Raw genomic sequence first — 13,692 nt, forward strand, 5'->3', positions numbered from 1 at the left:
ATATAATATTTATTTATATTCATTTTTCTTTTTGCAGGACTATATCTTTTAAAAGATCTTTCAAAGAGAATATGTATATGATAAAATTTCTGAGAGCTTATATGTTGAAACGTTCCTATTTTATCAATAAACCTGAACTTACAATTAAAATATTCTCTAGCATATCAACTAGCTTTACTGTTCTTAAAAATTTATTGAAAATTTCTGTGAAATTAATAGCAAACAAGTATAGCAAATCTACTTATTCACTTTGCTTCTATATTCCAGAGTCATTGGTCATGATCTTGATTATGGACAGTAAAGTTAAATAAATTCCATAGGCAGGAAGGGGAAGGATAAATCTCACATCAGTGGAGAATTTTTAACAGTGACATAAATGAAATCTCTGGTGAGAGGATGGATAATGAAGGTTTAGTAATTTTTTTCAGGTTTTAGAAAAGGAAGTAGGGCCATTTCTTCATATGTTATATCTGTGTGTGTATATATATATATAAAGTCAGGAGATTTAAAATAATTTGGTCTTATAAACATTTTAGTCATATTTTCCTGTCCAGTTATGGATTTTGATCTGCATAAATATGTGAGCAATGCTAAATGACACTCTTTCCATCTTCCAAAACACCTCTGGACCTCATCCACATGTGAATTGCACATCTCACTGGTTTATAGTCACATTTGATCAAAAATGTTATTAATTATCCAGCTTAATCTCCTTCCTTGTTCAGAAGAGCTCTGAACAAATTGTGTACTTTATAAGTGTAAATCATCCTTCAGAGTAGGATGATTTCATTAAAGAAGAAATAAAAAATTTGGACCATCCTCTCTAAAGACACTTTTCCAGAGAAGTGTGGACAATGTTTTGAGAGGCTATAACCCAGCAATAAACATATATTTCAAATTTGCTATTTCAAAGGCAACAGAAATCATTTGTATAAGTGATATCAAAATTTTTGAATCCCATTTTTTGTCCCAAAGGCAATTTTATGTAGACTGTTGTTATATAAAATCCAAAAAGCAGATATTGACCTTGTTGAAATTTAATGGAGTAGGATGGTAATGGTGAGAAGTCCACCGGCCATCTATATCGTTTTTCCATGACTTGGTGGAACAGTCCCCCAGGGATCCTTAGAACACTATTTGGAAACTACTAATTTATTGTCTGAATTACCCTGCTCTTATTTGCCCAAACAAAGAAAAGATGGATGTGGTCTCCACTGAATCTTTCTCTGTTGTATAGGATTTCCAAGCCATATGAAGTTACTAGCTCCATGACACATTTTAGCAGTAGAAGAACAGGACAAGAATATTCAGCCATTATACTGAAGCATTCCAGTAGCACATGCTGTTTCCTAAATATTCAGTAATCTGTTATTGTGGAATATATTTACATGAGGTGGTAATGGGTGGGCATTAAAAAGGAATCATCATTTCTTTGTACTAGATACTTGCCTAGGTACAACAGTTTTGCAATAAATATTTTAGCTATACACAATTAGCTGTGTCCATATTTTAGCGCCTTTTTCATTTACTCAACAAATATTTTTAACATGTATTATATGTATACCAGGACCAGTGTGAGAGTTATAGTATAAAAAGAAAAAAAAAAGAAAAAGAAAAAGTTCCTGGGCTTTTGGCACTTAGAGACACTGTGTATTGTCACTGAAATGTTTATAATTATAAAGGAAAAGTACCCTATAGCAGAGAAAGGCATTCTTTATTCTCAAGTTGGCTGGAATTACCAGAAAAAAATGTTATGTCATAATATAATTGAAATAATGATCTTTTTAATAATTCAGTTTTATTGATATATATTTATAAAGCATAAATCGATCCCAAGTGTGCAATCAGTGGTTAGTCAGTATAATCACATATTTGTGTATTTATCACTTCAATCATTTTTAAAGCATTTTCATTATTCTAGTAATAATAATACTAAAACAAAAAACATTCAAACTCACCACCTCTCAATCTCTCTATGCTTCCTCTACTGTACATAGCTGCTTTTTTGTTTCCTTCTCTGTAACTTGTATTTATATTTTGTAAGAAGAGTCTTATATATGCAATATTACCCATATTGGTATTTTATATGAGGTTTCACTATGTTATACAGCCCCTTGTTACATTTTTTAGCTTTCCTTCTAGTGATACAAATGTCCTTAGGCTTTCCCTTTCAACCACTGTCATACCTGTATTATGTCTCTGCTAGTCACAAATATGATGTGCTCTCACAATTCCATTCATTTCCAAAGATTTACAATTTTTTTAACCAATTCTGCACAGATTAACCACCAGCTTTCTATTCTCTACTCTCATTCTATTTTCTTGTGACCAGTATTTTAATTATTTATTCCACATGTTTACATTGTATCTTTAATTCATAATAGTGCAGTCATACTGTGTCTGTCCTTTTGTATCTGGCTTGCTTCACTCAACATAGTGTCCTCCAGCTTTATCCATGTTGTCAAATGTTTCAAAACTTCATTTCTTCTTACAGATACAAACTGTTCCATTGTGTTTATACCACAATTTGATTATCCATTCATCAGTCAATGGACACCTGGGTGGTTTACATCTTTTGGCAATTGTGAATAATGCTACTATAAACATCAGTGTGCAGATTTCTATTTTTGTTACTGCTTTCAGTTTTTCTGGGTATAAACCTAAAAAGCTATTGCTGGGTCCCCTGGGAAGTTTGTATTCATCTTCCTTAGGAATTGCCAAACAGACCTCCACAGCGGGTGTACCATTTTACATTTCCAACAACAGTAAATGAAAAATCCTGTCTCAACACATCTTCTAGAACATTTACAGTTTTCTGACAATTTAATAGTGGCCAGTCTAATAGGTGATAATTAATACCTCATTGTAGTTTTAATGTGCATTTCCTTAATTGCTAGTGATGTTGAGCAATTTTTCATGTGTTTCTTTACCATTTATATTTCTTCTTTGGACAGTTGTTTTTTTTTAATTCTTTTGCCCATTTTTTAATTAGATGGTTTGTCTTTTTACTGTTGAGTTGTATGGTCTCTTTATATATCATGGATATTAAACCCTTATCAGATATGTGATTGTGAAATATTTTCTCCCATTGAGTCAACTGGATTTTTACCCTTTTGACACAGTCCTTTTGAGGTGCAAAAGTATTTAATTTTGAAGAGGGCCCATTTATCTACTGTTTTCTTTTGTTGCTCATGCTTTGGGTGTAAGGTTTAAGAAACTAGCTAATACCAGAATACCTTGCAATAATTTGATTCTTGCCTTTCCTATTTCTGCAAAAAAGGGCTGTTGAAATTTATACTGGGATTGTGTTGAGTTTACATATCAGTTTGAGTAGAATTGACATCATAATGATATTTGGTATTCCAATCTATGAAAATGGAATGTCCTTCCATTTATTTAAGTCTTCTTTGGTTTCTTTTAGTACTGTTTTGTAGTTTTCTGAGTATACGTCCTTTATGTCCTTGGTTAAGTTTATTCCTAAGTATTTGATTGTTTTACTTGCTATTATAAATGGAATATATTTTCTGATTTCCTCCTCAGATTGTACATCAGTAGTGTATAGAAACATTATTGATATTTGTGTATTAATCTTATATCCTGCACTTTGCTAAACTTATCTGTTCTAGGAGATTTGTTGTGGATTTTTCAGGATTTTCTAGATATAGAATCATATCATCATTGAATAGTGAAAGTTTTACTTCTGTTCCTATTTGGGTGATTTTATTTCTTTTTCTAGCCTAATTGTTCTAGTTAGAACCTCTAGCACAATACTGAATAATCATGGTAAGAGTGGGTATCCTTGTTTTATTCCTGATCTCATTAAGAAAGCTTTGTCTTTCACCATTGAGAATGCTAGCTGCAGATTTTTCACACATGCACTTTACCATATTGGGAATGCTTCCTTCTATTCCTAACTTTTGGAATGTTTTTATCAAGCAAGAGTGCTGTATTTTGTCAAATGCCTTTTCTGAATCAATTGAGAAGATCAGGTGATTTTTCTTCTTCAATTTATCAGTGTGATTTATTACATCAAGATTTTTTTTTGTGTTCAAACACCCTGTGCACCTGGAATAAAACCCATTTGATCAGGGTGTATAATTATTTTAATGTTCTTTTGGATTCAGTTTGCAAGTATTTTTTTGAGGAATTTTGCATATATATTTATTGGAGATATTGGTCTGTAATTTTCTTTTTTTGTAGTATCTTTATTTGTTTTTGTTTTTTTTTTTGATGGTAGATTATTTTGGAAAGACTGGTAAAATTCACTTGGTCCCATCGGGTTCCAGGCTTTTCATCTTTGGGAGGTTTTTTGTTGTTGTTGTTGTTGTTTTTTTTAAAGATATTTAGATTATATAAATGTTACATAAAAAATATAGGGAATTTTCACATGTCCCACTACCCACATCTCCCAAACTTTCCCACATTAACAACATCCTTCATTAGTTTATCAGCATCAGATAGTCATTGCAATTGATGAACATGTTTTGGAGCATTGCCACTATGCATGGATTACAGTTACATTGTAGTTTACACTCTTTCCCACACAATTTTTAAAGTTATGACGCAATATATAATGGCCTGTATCTGTCATTGCAGTGTCACTCAGGAAAATTCCCAAGTTCCAAGCCCCCATATTATAACTGTTTTTTTCCTCTCCCTGACCTCAGAACCTCCAGTGGCTACTGCATCCACATCAATGATATAATTTCTTCCATTGAGAATCACAATGAGTCTATAGCTGAATATCAATAAGACTACTTGAGTCCATAGTTCATTTCCCAATCCTACAGGTTCTGGGATGATGATGTCCACTCCACCTCTAATTGAGAGGGGGCTGTGATCCCATAGGGCTCATGGATAGGACTCTCTTGCCTGCAACTGTAGACTCTCTCAGTTACTTGGTATGGTGGATGTTCATCATCACCTCCTTGTTAGTTGTCCTGGGTGAGGCCAATGAACTGGAGATTAGGTTTTGCAACTCTGTTGAGATTTAGGGCCCAGCTGGCACATGGATAGCCCAAAGATTTAAGTCCCTTGGATGTACACCTACAAACTCTAGTACTAATTATAGGTTCAAATAGAAGGGCAGAAGAGCAATGTGCAGGGAAACCACAACTTTGTCCAACTCTATCACACTGGGTTCATATATTCCAAAGTAAGGCCTGCTGGCAGGCCACCAGGCTTCTGAGCTATAAGCCCTGACTATATGTCTAGATGTCTCTAGGGCCCTCAGAAGCCCTGCTATTTGGGGTAGTATCTATTTTGGCAGTCAATGAGATCCTGCTGAGTTGTGCGTAAGTGTAACCTCTGAAATCACCTCCTGACTCACCTTGAAGTCTCTTAGCCATATAAACTCATTTGTCTTTATTTTTTCCCTGTTTTGGTCAAGGTTTTTTTTTCCAGTTGCATTGGTACTTGGTGCTTGGTAGTAATCTCTTGGTGCCAGGAGGCTCATCCCTGGGAGTCATGTCCCATGCTTGGGGGAAGGTAACCGATTTAATATGCTGAGTTTGGTTCCTGTGTTTCTAGGAATTTGTCTACATTGTCTAGTTTTTTAGTGTACATTTGTTCATAGTATCCTCTTATGATCACCCTTAATTCTGTGGGGTCAGTGGTAATGTCCCACCCTCTCATTTCTGATTTTATTTGTGTCTCCTTTCTTTTTTCTTTGTCAGTCTTGCTAAGGGTTTGTCAATTCTTTTGATCTCTCAAATAAGGAACTTTTGGTTTTGTTGATTCTATTGTTTTTTTTAATTCTCATTTCATTTATATCTTCCCTGATCCTTGTTATTTCTTTCCTTCAGCTTGTTTTGGGATTAGTTTGCTGTTCTTTTTCTCTTTTTCTAGTTTTACCATGATGTAGTTAGATCTACATGTTTAGCTCTTTCTTTTTTTTAATGTAAGTTTTGAGGGCTGTAAATTTCCCTCTCAGCACTGCCTTTGTGGTGTTGTAGTGTCTTATAGGGATTTTTGTTTGTTCGTTTGTTTGTTTTAGATTATGAAGGATGGGGATTAAATCCAGGACCTTGTATGTGAGAATCTGGCACTTAATCACTGAACCACATTGGCTTCCCTGAGTGGTTGTTGTTTTTTATTTTCTTTTTCTTGCTTCGTTTGTTTTGCTTGTTTTTCATTTTTATTTTTTTCAAGAGGCACCAGGAACTGAAACTGGGACCTCCCATGTATGAAGTGGGAGTTCATCCACTTGAGTTGATATGCTATGTTCTTATTTTCATTTGTCTTAAGATATTTGCTGAATTCTCTAGCAATTTCTCTTTGAAACACTGATTTTTAAAGAATGTGTTTTTAATTTTCTGTATATTTATGAATTTTCCTTTTTTCTATCCATTATTCATTTCCAGCTTCATTCTGTTATGATCAGAGAAAATGTTTTGATTAATTTTGATCTTTTAAAGTTTGTTGAGACTTGTCTTGTGGCACAACATATGGTCTATTTTGGAGAAGGATCCATGAGTACTTGAAAAGAATGTGTAACCTGCTGTTTTGGGATACAGTGCTCTATAGATGTCTGCTAGGAGTAGCTCATTTATCATATTATTCAAGCCCTTTGTTTCTTCATTTATCTTTGTCTAAATGTTCTATCCAGTTCTGAGAGTGGTTTATTGACATCTCCAACAATTATTGTAGAGACATTGATTTCTCCCTTCAGTTTTGCCAATGTGTGCCACATGTACTTTGGGGAACTCAGATTATGTGTATAAGTATACAGTATAGTTATTTCTTCTTAGTGAATTGGGCCTTTAATTAATATATAATGACCTTCCTCATCCCTTATAACAGTTTTGCATTTATAATCTATTTCATCCAATATTAGTATTTCATCTCCAGTTCTTCTTTGACTACTGTTTGCATGGATATCTTTTACCACCCTGTCACTTTTTTTTTTTTACTTTTAAAAATTTACTTATTTTTAAAGATACTTAGATTACGTAAAGGTTACATAAAAAATATAGGGGATTCCCATATCCTCCACTCCTTACCCTTCCCACATTAATAGCATCCTTCATTAGTGTGGTACATTTGTTATAAATGATGAACACATATTGGAGCATTTCCTCTAAGTGTGGATTATAATTTACATGATAAACTCCCACACAATTTTGCAAGTTATGACAAGATATACAATGGCCTGTATCTGTCATTGAAGTGCCATTGAGGACAATTCCAATGTCCTGAAAATGCTCCCACGTTAACCTATTTTTCCTTCTCCCTCCCCTTAGAACCTCTGGTGGCTACTTTTTCCACATCAATGATAAGTGTTCTTCCATAGCTAGAATCACAATAAACCTATAGTAGAATAGCCTCAAGTCTACTCTAGTTCATCACTCATTACCCAATCCTGAGGATTCTGCGATTGTGATGCCCACTCAACCCTATCTTTGATAGGGACCTAATATCCAGCATATATAAGAAATCCTATACCTCAAAAGTAAAAAGACAAACAGCCCATTTAAAAAATCGGCAAGTGATTTGAATAGACACTTTTCTGAAAAAGAAATACAAGTGGCTAAAAAGCACATGAAAAAAATGCTGAATACCACTAGCTATTAATTAAATGCAAATCAAAACTACAATGAGATATCATCTTACACTCATTAGACTGGCAACTATTAAAAAAACAGGACACCCTTTCACTTTTAAACTGAATTTGTCCTTATGTCTAAGGTGAGTTTCTTGTTGATAGTGTATAGATAGCTAATAATTTTTTATCTGTTCTGTCGGTCTATATCTTTTGATTTGTGAGTTCAAGCTATCAATATTATTAAATGTTACTAATGTAATGGCATTATTTACTTCATCCAATTGTCCTTTGACTTTCTGTTGTCTTGTCACACTATTGTAACCCTTTAATTCATCCTTCCTAATAATCTTCCTTTCTACACTCTTCTCCAAGTCTCCTGCCCTTGCTTTTTCCTTTCACAGCCTGCAGCACTCCCTTTAGTTTCTCTTGTAATTCTGGTCTTTTGGTAACATATTCTACCAGTTTTTGTTTGTCTGTGAAGGCTTTTAACTCACCCTAAATTTTGAAGGACAGTTTTGCTGGATATAGACTTCTCGACTGGCAGTTTTTCTTTCGCAGTACCTTAAGTACATCATACCACTTTCTTCTCTCCTCCATGGTTTCTCATGAGAGGTTTGTACTTAATCTTATTGATGTTCCCTTGTATATGATGCTTTGCTTTTCATTTGCTGCTTTCAGAATCCTCTATTTCCTATATTTGTCATTCTGAATAGTAGGTGTCTCAGGGTAGGTCTATTCAGATTTATTCTTTTTGGGTTTTTTTTTTCTTTGTTGGATAGTGATATTTATGTTTTTCTAATCATTCTTTATGCTCACCCAGTGTCTTCTTAATGTCATTTATCAGTTTTGTCATATTTTCTTTAAATTCTTTGAATTGATTTAAGAGAGTTGTGTGATTTTCATTGATTAATTGTCTTAAATCTTTTATCTTTCCAGGATATTTGGTTTGTCCTTTGGCTGGGCCATCTCTTCCTGTTTCCTAGCATGACTTGTAAATTTTTGCTGATGTCTAGGCATCTGAATATGTTGGTGAATTTATTTTGATAGCCAATTTCTCTCTCTTGCCCATTTTTTCCCCCACAACTCTTCTTTGATATTTGTCTCAACTTATTCTGTCTTTAAAATGCCCAGCTCAATTTATCAGAATCAGGCCAATGGTTCACTAAATGGGGCATGGATTATCTCCCAGGAGTTAGGGTACAGACAGAACCAAAACCAGTTTTTATCCATGCAATTTCCAGACAGAGCAGCAGATGGCACTCATCAGTACACCTTTCCACTGTGATGTTTCAGTCTCTGCTTTCCTGTGTTTTGATCTGACCAGAGCCAAGATTTAAAGCAATTTCTGCTCACTCACAGAATTCACTGAAGAAAAGCTTCCTGACATCCCCTCCTTTTTCTCTTATAACAGAGAAAAATGTCTGTTCCCCTCTCATTCTACTGCAGTGAGCCTGTGATTTTACCCCATCTTAATATATTGTGGATGTGGGAGGGGAGCCCTTCCTAGACACTGCAGGGATATGGTAACTCACAATTGCTGTTTCAAGTTCTTTGACTTTCTGTCCTTCACCCTTTTGGGATTGTGTAACACTACCGTGGTCTACTGAACCTGAAAGCAGGTCCTTCAAATAGGTTTTGGCTCTTCCTCTGTTGTATTTGTTTTTTTCTTCTTCTTCTTTATTTTCTTTTAAATGTTACATTCAAAAAATATGAGGTCCTCCATTCCCCTCCCACCCCTTCCACATCAACAACCTCTTCCATCATTGCAGCATATCCACTGCACCTGGTGAATACATTCTGGAGCACTGCTGCACCACATGGACAATGGTCCACACTCTCCCCCAGTCCACCCAGTGGGCCATGACAGGACACCTAACATCCAGCATCCATCCCTGCAGCACCACCTAGGACAACTCCAACTCCTGAAAATGCCCCCACACCATATCTCCTCTTCCCTCTCCCAACCATCAGCAGCCACCATGGCCACCCTCTCCACATCACTACTACAATTTCTTCCCTTACTAATCACAATAGTTCCCCAGCAGAATACCAGTAAGTCCACTCTAATCCATACTCTATTCCTCCACCTTGTGGACCTGGGATGGCCATGTCCAGTCCCCCTCTACATCAAGAGGGGGTTTAGATTCCACATGGATGATGGATGCAATTCTCCTGCTTGCAGCTATAGGCACTCTTGGCTCCCTGGTGTGGTGGTTGACCCTCTTCACCTCCTCTTGGATTAAGTCCAAGAAACCAGATGGTAGGAGCCTCAAGCCTGCTGAGGCCCAGGGCCTGGTTGTCACATGGACAGTTTAGAGACCCAGGTCTCGTGAGTATACACCAACCCAAATGCCAACCACAGGTCCAGTAAAAGTAACAGAAGAGGCATGTGTAGAAAGGTTACATCTGAGTCCAAATCCATCACATTCAGGAACACAAACTCCAAAGTCGGGCCAGCTGACATGGCCCTGAACTCCAGAGCCATCTGCCTTGACCATAGAACCTGTGGATCACTGCAGCCCTCAGGAGAACCAGCACTTGGGTTTCCATCTACCTTGGCTGTCTCTGGGACCCTGCCGAGGCATGCATAAGCATCACTGCCTGATGACCTCCCAACTCTTTTTTGGAGACTCTTAGCCATATAAACTCAACTGTTCTTTCCAATTTCTGCTTCTTATCCAAGTCAAAAAGCAGTTTATAACACCTGATATTACATGTAGGCTGAGATATTCTGCTGGTCTGAGTTGACCTCTTTGTTCATGGTCTTTTTGTAGTTACATCATCAGCTGGTGCTTGGTAGTAATCCCTTGGTGCCAGAGAGACTCATCCCCCAGGAGTCATGCCCCACGCTGGGGGGAAGGCAATGCATCAACATGCTGAGTTTGGCTTAGAGAGTGGCCATATTTGAGCAACATGGAGGCTCTCAGGAGGTAATTCTTAGACACCCCACAGCTATAGGCCTAGTTCATATTTCAGGCACACAGGCTCATTATCAGAGCCATCAGTATCAAGGGCTCATTGTTGGACCATCCATCTTTATTGGTCTTTGCCATTGCACTTGGGGGATTCTTGTTGTTCCATTGGGGAATGTGATAGAGCTCCCCTGGTCAGGAATGCAGCACTCTCTCTTCTGTCATTTCCAACTGAAACCACTATAAAAATATCCAAACCTTTCTATGTACCCTGTATAAATGCCCTGGAGAACTCCTTCCCAACTGTGTGACCCACACTGACACCCCACACAAGTTCCCCTCCCTTGCCTTAGTTGAACCTCTCTATAGTCCAAAACTTCTTCAAAAAGGAAACCCAATATACTGCCAGGTTCCATTGATAGAAAAATGGAATATAGTGATGGGTTTAAAGGTTAGATATAGAATATGTAGAAATTTAGAAAAATTAAATAAAGGAAAAATAAATTGGGGTATCAAAGAAATGAAAAAATGAAAAAGCTTTGTTTTTGACATTTTGCCTTTCATCATTGCTATAGGTGTTGCCCTGTATGTACAGTGGCAAGGCAATTTCTTCCATTTCTTCTTCTGTGTCTACCTCCTTTCTTTTCTTTTCTTTTTTTCCTGATAATTACGTTTCTCTTGACATAAGTTTTAGGTCACAGTAATTCACACATACAATATATGGTATTCCCACATATCCAACATCAAACCCTCTGTTGTATTTGTGAGGGAGTTTCCCCTGCCTACCTAGGTTTGATGTCATCTTCCCACAATTTTCTGCTTTTTAACATGCAGTAATTTCTACTTTAAAATTTTCAACAACTTGTTGGGGTAGCAAAATAAATTGTCCAAACAAACAAATATTCTATATTACTTATACAGTGTCTTCCATCTATATATTAATACTGGCTAGTAGTTTTAAGTACATGGAGAAAACCAGGTTGAATTCAGAGAATCTGTAGTGAGAAGTACTCTGGAAATGATAGAAATTTTCTTCACTAGTTATACAAGGAAATGCCGGAAATTTTCTTCACTAGTTATACCAAATAAAATTCAGTCTACACAGTTATACTCTTGAAATCTTGTGATGGGTGAAATGAGGTATTTGTGGAAAACAATTATGTCCTTTGCATCTCCAGAATTACCAGTATCATGGTAAATAAAAAACCATTATTCAATACATTGTTTGCTGACTAATGGTTCAAAAGTCCAAACTATGTCCTATGAATATCCTAAGAGGGAACTATTCTAAGAAGATTAGCCTAAGGGTTATTAAGTTCAACAACTTTCACTGTTATCTAAAAAATATACATTATGCAAAGACATTCTGTACAATTTATTGCCTAAACTTTTACCAAAGAATATAATTTTCTTCTATTTCAAACTCTATCACCTCCAGTTAATGACAGTTCACAGCTGCTCTCCTAACCCTGCTTGCAACTAAGTTTTATGGAGGACATGCCATTGTCCTTCAGCTTGGGCCTAGATTTTGTTATGGATACTGCGATTTCTTAGCTGGGATGTCTCAAAGGAAACTCCCTTTTAAAGAGATGAATTAGTGGTATTTAAAGATATTCTATTATGTTTACTGGAAAAAGTTTCTGTTGGCAAAGTTCTCTTTGAACTATTTTGTGACATTTTTAACAGATATTCTTGTATCTGGTCTGCTACTACAATCCTGCTGGTGGTGCTTTAGGGTTTGGTTTCAAAATGTAGTAATACTCTATTAGGTAAACTTTGCTGATTCTGGATTTGGGATAATTTGCAAAGGGGATCGGCTGAGGTTTACTTATTCTTATCACCCAAAGATAGGTGATAACAGGTGAAATAACAGTGCTAATAAGATTTCTGGAGTTATTTTAGATTCAGATTTTAGGCACTTAACATTTTGTTAGCCAAAATATCATTATTTTCAGATCATTATCTGTTGCTTTCCAGTTATTAGCTGTGTCATATTAATTTCCTTTTTTGTCAAATAGTGATAATTATGTTACCCATGTAGTGCTAGTGGAGCCCATGTCATGGAATTGTTGTGGGTGATAATGGGTTAATACACATAAAGGACTTAAAACATCACCCAGAATATACAATTTTTCAATAGTTTAGCTGTTTTAAAATTATTGCTAACAATACACCCATTATCATTTGTAACATAAAGTGTATTGTAAAGATGCATAAAAGGTAACAAATATGGGAAGAGGATGTTGCTTAAGCAATTGGGTTCCCACTTACACATGGGAGGATCCTGGTTTGCCTCCTAAAGAAGACCGTGAGCTGGCATGATGGGCAGGCATGGCAAGTTAATGCAAAAGATGATGCAATGAGATACACAAGAAGAAAAACATGAGTAACACAGCAAAGCAAGGAGCAGAGGTGGTTCAAGCAATTAGGCACCTCCCTCCTACATTAGAGGTCCCAGGTTCAGTTCTCAGTGCCTCCTAAAGAAACAAGGAAGATGAACCAACACAGCAAGTGCAAACAGCAAAGGGGTGGGGAGAAATAAAACAAAATAAATCTTTAAAAAAAGATAACAGATCTTAAGGTGAGGAAAGACACAAAACTAAAGCAATTTTTAGGCTTTGTTTTTGGGAAGGTTCTGAATTACAGAAAAGTTACAACTACGGCAGGGGAGGGTCACTGGTGCAGGTATCAGTGGTGGGGGGGATGTTTGGGGAAGGATGCACTTGGGACATGCCTCTATGGAATATGAATGTGTTCATGTGGTCATGGAGTGTTATCATAGTGGGTAGAGACTCACTTAATACCAACAAAATATTAAATCCCCATCCTGAAGTGTCCTGCTACATTCTCTAATAGAGTGGCAAGAATCTCTAGAGTATGGGCAGTGCCTAGTGAAAGAGGACAGACCAGTATGTCAGGTACTTAATATTAATGCTTGTACTTATGAACCTTATTTTTGTAAAATAGAAACATAGCCTGGTAATACATATTGCCTAAGAGTTGCCTCCTGAAAGCCTCTTTGTTGATCAAATATGGCCTCTTTCTATGCCAAACTTGGCATATAACTCACTGTCTTCCCCCCAGCATGGGACATGACTCTTGGGGATGGACTTTCCTGTAACCAAGGGATTATTACCATGTGCCAACTAGTGATGCCTTTGAAAAAATACCTTGACCAATAGGGGGAAATTTTAAATACAAATGAGTTTTTCCGTCTAAGAGATTTCAAAGTGAGTG

Source organism: Dasypus novemcinctus, chromosome 8 (genome assembly GCF_030445035.2).
Source record: "Dasypus novemcinctus isolate mDasNov1 chromosome 8, mDasNov1.1.hap2, whole genome shotgun sequence".
Classification (NCBI taxonomy): domain Eukaryota; kingdom Metazoa; phylum Chordata; class Mammalia; order Cingulata; family Dasypodidae; genus Dasypus; species Dasypus novemcinctus.